General features: G+C 33.3%; 1 pseudogene; it reads right to left on the bottom strand.

The window, feature by feature from the left end:
* Window positions 1-3,143, bottom strand: part of LOC103604308 — an 8,395-nt pseudogene extending 5,252 nt beyond the window's left edge.
* Between the last annotated feature and the right edge of the window lie 5,149 nt (window positions 3,144-8,292).

Genomic DNA, 8,292 nt, shown 5'->3' with positions numbered 1-8,292 from the left:
AGAATATGTTCATTTCGGTCATATTTCCATAGGTAGCACAAGAATTTCCATTAAAATATGAGACTCTATACATTTACTTTTTTGCTTTACTTCTCTACCTAGCCCGGGAGAATTTGCAAATAAATTTGTCAATTGCTACAGTTGACTCAGTTGCTAAAGTTAACTCAATTTCACCAGTCACCTTCAATTTACTAAGTAATTCAGGTCACTACTAATGAGGAAAAGTGAGGCACAGAGAACATAAATTTTTCAAGTAAAAGCACTGAATTTGGGGCCCAGGTGATTTGGTCCAGCATAAATATTCTTATCCAATATGTTCTACTACTTACGACAAGCATAGTACATGCTATTACCGTGTTTCCCAAATATCTTCCTGAAAGAGAAGAGGAACTGATTGAAGCAGCAGCAAAAGCAGCAGTGTAAATTTGGATTGATCATGAATTTACATAAAATTAATTGTATTTTCAAGGATGTTGTGATAGACATTTAATCCAACTTTATACAATAAGAGCATACTAAGGAAAATGGAAGGATAAGCCATTTCTGGTGAATTTCAGCAGAATAAAAATATCTTCACCTAAAATGTTGGCTTAATATGTAACTAATGACACAATGGCAGTATTCATTTCATTTGATTAAATTCCTTTTGAATGTCTTACCTAAATGATATAGCATTTCACAGTATACCACTCAGTCAGAAACTGGTTTTGCCAAACTGAAGTTACAGTACGGCAGTCTCTTAAGAGTTGAAAAACTGAAAGTTTCATGTGAAGCTTTATAACCTAGAAAGAGGCCAATAAAACACACATGAGGTAAACAGTATGAATAATGGATTTGTATCTCCTTCCTATCCAGTAATTTATTTTATAACAAATTAATGTGGAAATATTTAAATGAGGGTCCCAGGTAAGATTTTTATTATGTGACCACTTACATGGAGTAATTCCTGAAAATAGAGAAAACTTGGGGAAAAAAAGTGATTTTGATTCTGATTTTTTTTTCCTTTAAGGTTGGTTGATATGTTTTTATTTTCTTCAGAATGATTGATATCATAGTACTGTAGCACTGGTGCAATTCATGATGTCACCTTTGGATTGAGATACCCTTGTTCTGCCATAGATTATATGGTGGTACCTAAATCTATTTAGGGCAGGCCTTACAGTCGCTCTATTGATTTAGTGTTTTCGGTCACCTTTAACTTTATCTGTAAACTGACATCAAAGTCTGATTTACTATCATTTTAAGACTTAGTTTGTTCACTGACTGTGAACCCCTCTGGACAAAATGAAAGTAAAAGAGAAAGTGATTTCAAAATGCTTTAACTAGGGTGTGAAGATATTATTTTAAGCTTTAAAGATATATATATCTGTGAATAAGCTTGCTTTGATTTATTTCCAATTATCTTTTGGAAAAAAATGGAATATCCTGCTATTTTTCAAGGCATGAAAAAAGAAATAACTTTCAATACACATTTAGAAAATGTGTTAAGATAAATTCAATATAACTACACAAATCATTTAAAAGTCCCATAAACTGTACTCTTTACAGGGTACAAATCAATGTACATAACTATTTTAAATAAAAATAACTATGAAAAAATATATCTAAAGGCCACAATATTTTGCATAGGAGCAATAGAATACTTGTTTAATCTGTGTATGAGCTGTGGAAACAGTCTGTGCCATAATGTGTGTCTGTTAATTAAGGCATTTTAATGTCATTTTTGATTATTTGATCAACTCTCATACACTCAAAAGCTGAACAGTCGATCCGATTAATAACAAGTTATTTTAATTTCTCATATGGCTAAATTCTTGATTGGCATTTACCAGATTAATTGCTAGAAATTGATGTACAGATAATCAATATTACAAAATTTGATATACGTAGTCTTTGGAGCCTTTAGAAGACTGTGAAATTATCTATATATCTTGTACACAATGTTAGTTACAATTTATATTTAATTATTGCAATCTAAATGACGTTATTTTGAAAAAGCACAACATATGCATGCACCTTATTTTTACCAAAATCAAATGATAACATTAGTCTCTTGCATTGCCATTTCTCAATATTAACAATTTTATGACATAAATGTATATTTTTTACTCATGTAACAAGAAGTAGAAGACTGGAATATAAAAAGCTACCAAAATAGTAAGTCCTCAATAAGTAAATAGTATTGATATCATTTCTTTTTGGTTTCGAATACATTGAAAAAAAATTGATATTTACTCATATTCTTTTAGTTTTGGTTAATTACTTAGAAATAGACAATGACTTCCATGTTTAAATGACAATATTCATTCTGTATATCTCTCATTGAACAATGAAATTAAAGGAAGATAGATTAACAAATGTCGAAGTGGATGATTTTAATATTTATTATGAATATCATAAAAATCTTAAATACTGCCACTTTCAAAAATACTCCTTTATATTAATTCAATTCAATTTTATGAAGTCATTTCTAAGATCAAATGAGGGATGTAGTTAATTATATATAAATATTGATGGATAAAATGCTAAGTTCCAGTTCTGTCTGACAATGATTTATGGTATGACAGTGGACAAGTTATATTAGCTTATTGCATTATTAATCAAACATTTGAATTTTCTTATTTGCAATACATGGTATTACTACTCTTCTAGCACATATCACACCTATGTAATACATTTCATTGAATAAATGAAAGAAAAAAAACTCATAAAAATGCTATACGTTTCTTAGGTTAAATTCCTACATACAGAGCTGAAAAAAGTACTTAGTACTACCCAGTGAATAAATTGATAAACAATTTATGAGCAATATATCCACATAGATTTTAATAAATATATAATACAATCTGTAAATACTATATCTTTTCCAAGAAAAGAACTACATACAAGTTTCATTTACAATGTACAGTATTTTTCTAATATCCTAGGTATATGCTATTTTTCTAGTATCCCACAGTGAACATCTACAACCCCAAAATATGCATTTCTTACACCTTTACAAGTTACCAGTCCCTGCGCAGAGAGCTTTCTACTGGGCCATGCTTTCCTAAATGCCCACTACTGGCTGAAAGTCTTCCTGGAATAAGTTGCCTGACAGCAGCATGGTTTATTCTCACATGGTGCTGACTCTGCCTTGGTTTCATGATGGTGCTTATTGGGTGGGACCTGTTCACCAATGGCAGAATAGTTTTATTTTCCTATTACTACTGGTCTCGATGAATTATTATTTTCTTTGAGTTTTCTTTATATTAAGTGCAATAAATTTGTTTATTAAGTATTGCTTACACTAGCCCCACCTTTTACTGAACACACCAACAGGTAAAGTCTTTTATTCAACATATAAAATTGGGAGCTAGAAACTCTTGTGATATGATAATCATAACACTATCACTAGAAATGATACTTCTATCCTGAGATACTTGTATCCTGAGCTATATGAAAAAAGTGCACTGCATACATGAAAAAAAAAATTTCCTCAGTTCTGAAAATGGCTTTTATAACTGCTCATTTATAAGGATAAACTGAAATGTTATATAATGTATTGCAATTCTCATTTTCCAATGAATTTTGAATACACAAATAAAAAATTAAACCAATTTACAACTAAGTAATATAAGGAAAATGTTACTCCAAGATTAAGATGATTTTCTCTTCTTTCTTAAATCTGGCATATTAACTTGTTAACACTTTAAATGGGATACCTTCTGCATAGATTGATCATTGTTCAACACCTCGAAATAATAACGACTGATACTTAATTAGTGTTTACTAAATGCCAGGTACTGTTTTGTGTGCTTTTTTTTCCTTTTCTTTTTTTTTTTGGGGTGGAGGAGGGCAGCTGACGGGTACAGGGATTGAACCCTTGACCTTGGTGTTGACAGCACCATGCTCTAACCAGCTGAGCTAACTGGCCAGCATCTGTGCTTTGCATATCTGAACAACAACATTATAAGTATTATTATCATTTTATAGGTGAGGAGACTGAAGCACAAAGAGTAGAAATAACTTCACCTAGAGATTAAGTGGTAAGGCTGGGTTTTGCCCCAGTAGGTTGTTTGCTCACTGGGTTGTGCTGCCTCTCTTTAGAATAACACTGATAATACAGAGATATTCTGCAATTTTCCCATAACGGTTTCATGATGTTTTCATTAGTACCATCCTGTCTTGGGCCTGACACTTTGCAGACAGCTCTGATTTGGCTTTTCTCCAGCTGTGCCCTTCCTTCAAGGAAAGGATTTTGGCAGCCAAGGAGAATCATCCAGGGAGAGCCTGCTCTAGTTCATCTTTAGAATACCCAGAACCTCAGAATTCTCTGGTAACAATATTCAAGGTCTGACTCCAGGGCCTGTGTAGGCCTCATTACTGAGTTCACCTCCATGGGCAGACGGGTGTGTGTACCCCTAGATTTGAGAAATAGCCAAAATGTGATGAGGTAAATGGAGCTTGGAAATTTGGACTGGAATGCCCACTTACGCACAAAGCCCTTTGTGGTGTGGAAGACAAGATTGTCAGCCTGCGGTTTAGGGATAGGGACCTTGAGCGAGCCTCTTGCAGGTTTTACATTTTTGTAACAAATTCCAAGAAGTCTGAAAACTCCAGATTTACAACTGGCTTTTCAGGACATACAAAGGGATATTTATCAAAGTGGGAGAGTAGAAGTTTATTAGATTAGTTTATAACTCAAATACTTACACATGATATGCAGGCCTGTATATGTATTCTTGTCCCAGACCCCACAAATGTTAGGAGAGGGCCCAGTTTTCTTGTATGTTATTAACTTTTGTATATAATATGTCATAATGGAATTCAATTATTATTTTACTAGGTGTATGAAAGGCTTTGTTTTTCCTCTGCTGTGCATATTACTAAATTAATGCTTTAAGAGAGAGAGAGTATAGCACATAATAGAAACTTAGTTCATTCTGTTTATTGAATAAATGGTGGACTACTTTTAGAGATGTTAACATCATTCTCCCACACTTTTTTTTTGTCAACAGAACATCCACAGAGCTCGTATGGTTATATGAAAAAGTATGTTATGGAGGACAGGCCACCGCAGGTGGCATTCTGAATCACATAGCAGAAATTCTAGATCCTGAGATCTTTAATTAATGCTACCTAATATCCTAAATTCTAATATCTTTTCTGGATTAATTTTATCTTGAGTCAGAGTAGTGTAAGTAGAAAAATGTGAATAATATTAGAAAATTACGAGGATTTGGTCAATAGCCATAAAGAAAATTGAGCTTTTCTTAGGTTAAAGGCACTAAAGAATTAAACAGTAACCATATTTTAGCTACTTTCTAAAACAGAGATCTCCCTATAGTATGTTTTCATTATCACCAAATGGCCATTCCTTAATTATAAGGCATTATACTTTTCTACTGTTCTTTAGCTAAGTATATTACACCTAATCTTTGATAATGCAAGTTCTAATTATTCTAATATAATAAAATAATGAAAGTTAGAAGTTAGTTCCTATGGCACTTTTGTTTTAATCTTCTAATTCTTAGTAACATTCTAGGAATGAGCTTTGCAAATGCTGTTTAAAAAATACACCTCTTCCCCCTAACTTCTTTCCTAGAATGTATTCTCCATTCTCTCATAAGAATAGAAAAGACTTTAGTAGAATTAATTCAGTGTCCAAGTAGATATCACTGTAGAAGAATGGAAGGTGGCCCTGACAGCAAAGACAGCTACAGCTCTTTAGAAATGGAAATCAAAGTTTAAATGTATGAGAAGGAATTGCAAAACACTAGGGGTTGTGGTAGCATGCTCTAAAGATCAACGAAAACACTGATTCCTGTTATTGGAGCTATGTATTAAACACCTGTCCCAGATTGCACCTGTGTTCTTTCTTTCAATAAGTATTCATCAAGTGCCCACTATATTCCAGGCATTGTGCTACTTTCTAAATCCATAATATAAGATTTGAACGTTTACAAAATTTAAAGATGGAAAGTGTGCCGTGGGAGGGAGACATCATCAAGTACATGTTCATTTAATTATATGATACTTTTTATGAAGAGAACAATTCTGCTAATAAGAAATTAATGAAAGGCACAAACTAGATGGCAACCTTTCTAGGGAAGTGATATTCTAGACCTGAGAGATAGGTAGAGAATATTTAGGAGAAGAAAGAAGAAGGAAACTTTCAGGCTGAGAAAACAGTACGTGCAACATCAATGAGGTGGGAAGCATGTTGGCATATATACATATGCCAAGGGCTATTTTCATTGTTTCTGTGAAATTATCATTTACTAAATTAGGCTAATGCCATGGCCAGGTCAGAGCTTATGAGTCTAGAAAAATATTTAAAGAATTATTATTGACTCAGAGTTATCAACATTAAATCATGAACTCTTATTCATATAATAGCCTTTTCCACAGTCTCCATAACTATCACTGAGACCTGTCAGTACTGAAAACTGAAAGACTGGAGGATGCAATTTATTATTATAGCAAATTTGAGTAACATAATATTCATGGATATATAAAACTACACTTAATGAGGGCTATCGTTTTGAAGTGACATGATAGGATTCACGCACTCAATGTATTCCTTCAATAAGCCTTTGGTGAGTGTCTATTTGCAAGGCACTGCTTGGATAAAAAGATGAGTAAATTGTCTTCAATGAACACAGAGGAGAAAAAGGAAGGTATGCAAACAAAAGAGTCTGAAGGAGAAGAAAAGTGAGAGAATGGTGGCTTTAGCAGAAACAAGACCAGAAGAAAGCTTACTTCTGTTTTTAAGACTGTACCACCCTATATTTGTGTCCGGCCAGATGAAAGAAGGCTATAGAAATGGAGCAACTGATGCTATTATTAGAGAGAGGACAAAACTCAGAGAGGTTCAAGCCCTAGAGAAAGAAGAAATGATGGAACGAAAGAAAATGTGGAAACAAAAAGTTTGAGCAGGTAAATTATACAAGCAAATTTTAAAATTAAGAATAAAAGTTCGTGGAGTTGACTTGAAATGGTGTACTTAATGAGAATATAAGGCAGAGCAGTCTCAGCCTTATATTCTCATTAAGTAAATGAAAAGGAATATTCTTATTGAATAAATGAAAGATAAGGTTTTAGATTTGAGGAGAGTAGCTCTCAACAACTGAGCTGTCTGGCCAGCCACAAAGTCACTTTCTTTCTATTTATAGATCTAGTTTAGCTTCTCCTAAACTCATAATGACAATATTGATTGGAAGGATATTGATTACATTTTTAAGTTTTTTTATTGTTGTTATTACTTGATACTGATCCCTGAAATTGTGACTAAAGAAATGTTAAATACTTCTGATTTGTGACAGATCTTTCTTCTTTTACCATAAAAGGCAGTTGACAGAATAGACAAATATGGAATTTAGTATCTCTACATATGCAACAGCAAAATATTTATTTATTTATTTATTTATTTATTTATTTTTTCCTTTTTTTGTCTTTATTCATGACCGGCAACGGATCGCAACCCTCAGTGTCGCGCCTGTACCGGACCGGGACTGGCAAAATTTTTTAAATTTTTTTCCTTTTTTTGTCTTTATTCATGACCGGCAACGGATCGCAACCCTCAGTGTCGCGCCTGTACCGGACCGGGACCGGCAACAGGATCGCAACCCTCGGTGCTGCACCCGCACCTCGCTCAGCCAGTGAGCGGGAACCGGTCTGTATGTAGGATCCGAACCCTCGGTGGGAGCGCTGCCATGCTCTCAAGCGGCGCACTCTAGCAGTGTGCCACTGGGCCGCCCCAACAGCAAAACATTTAAATAATGAATATTGTGAGACTTTTCTTAATGCATAAAACATTGAGAATAAACTTGATACACTGCTAATATTTAAAAATGGATTTGTCCCCATACTGGCCAGCTGCCAATAAGTAAATAAATAAAATTTAAAAAAAAATAATAATTGGGATTGTGCCATCCAAACATCAATTTTCCTTACACATAGTAAAGAGCAAATAAACTGAGGTGAATAGAATTATTTTACTTTTACACAAACTTTTAATATTTCTTTTATATCTCTTTTGTTTTTCTTTGAATTTTTGCAGCTCAGGCTTTTAAAACTTAAACTATGTGGAAAAAATGAAATTAACTGGTAACTATTAAAGTTTAGAGTAATGTGTACCGAATATTATCAAATATCAGTATTATGGTAATTAATCATGCTGGTGCAATATTTATTCCATATCTAATAAAATGCATTTACTCTGCATAATTATTTTTATGATGATCTTTTGATATAGGAGTTTTTTCCATGACTGATACTTTAAGCCATACATTCAGTTTTTGAGAGTTTTCT

This window comes from Galeopterus variegatus, unplaced genomic scaffold, assembly GCF_000696425.1.
Source record: "Galeopterus variegatus unplaced genomic scaffold, G_variegatus-3.0.2 Scaffold5078, whole genome shotgun sequence".
Classification (NCBI taxonomy): domain Eukaryota; kingdom Metazoa; phylum Chordata; class Mammalia; order Dermoptera; family Cynocephalidae; genus Galeopterus; species Galeopterus variegatus.
The sequence above is the reverse complement of the archived record's forward strand: the minus strand, read 5'-3'. Positions and strand labels throughout refer to the sequence as shown.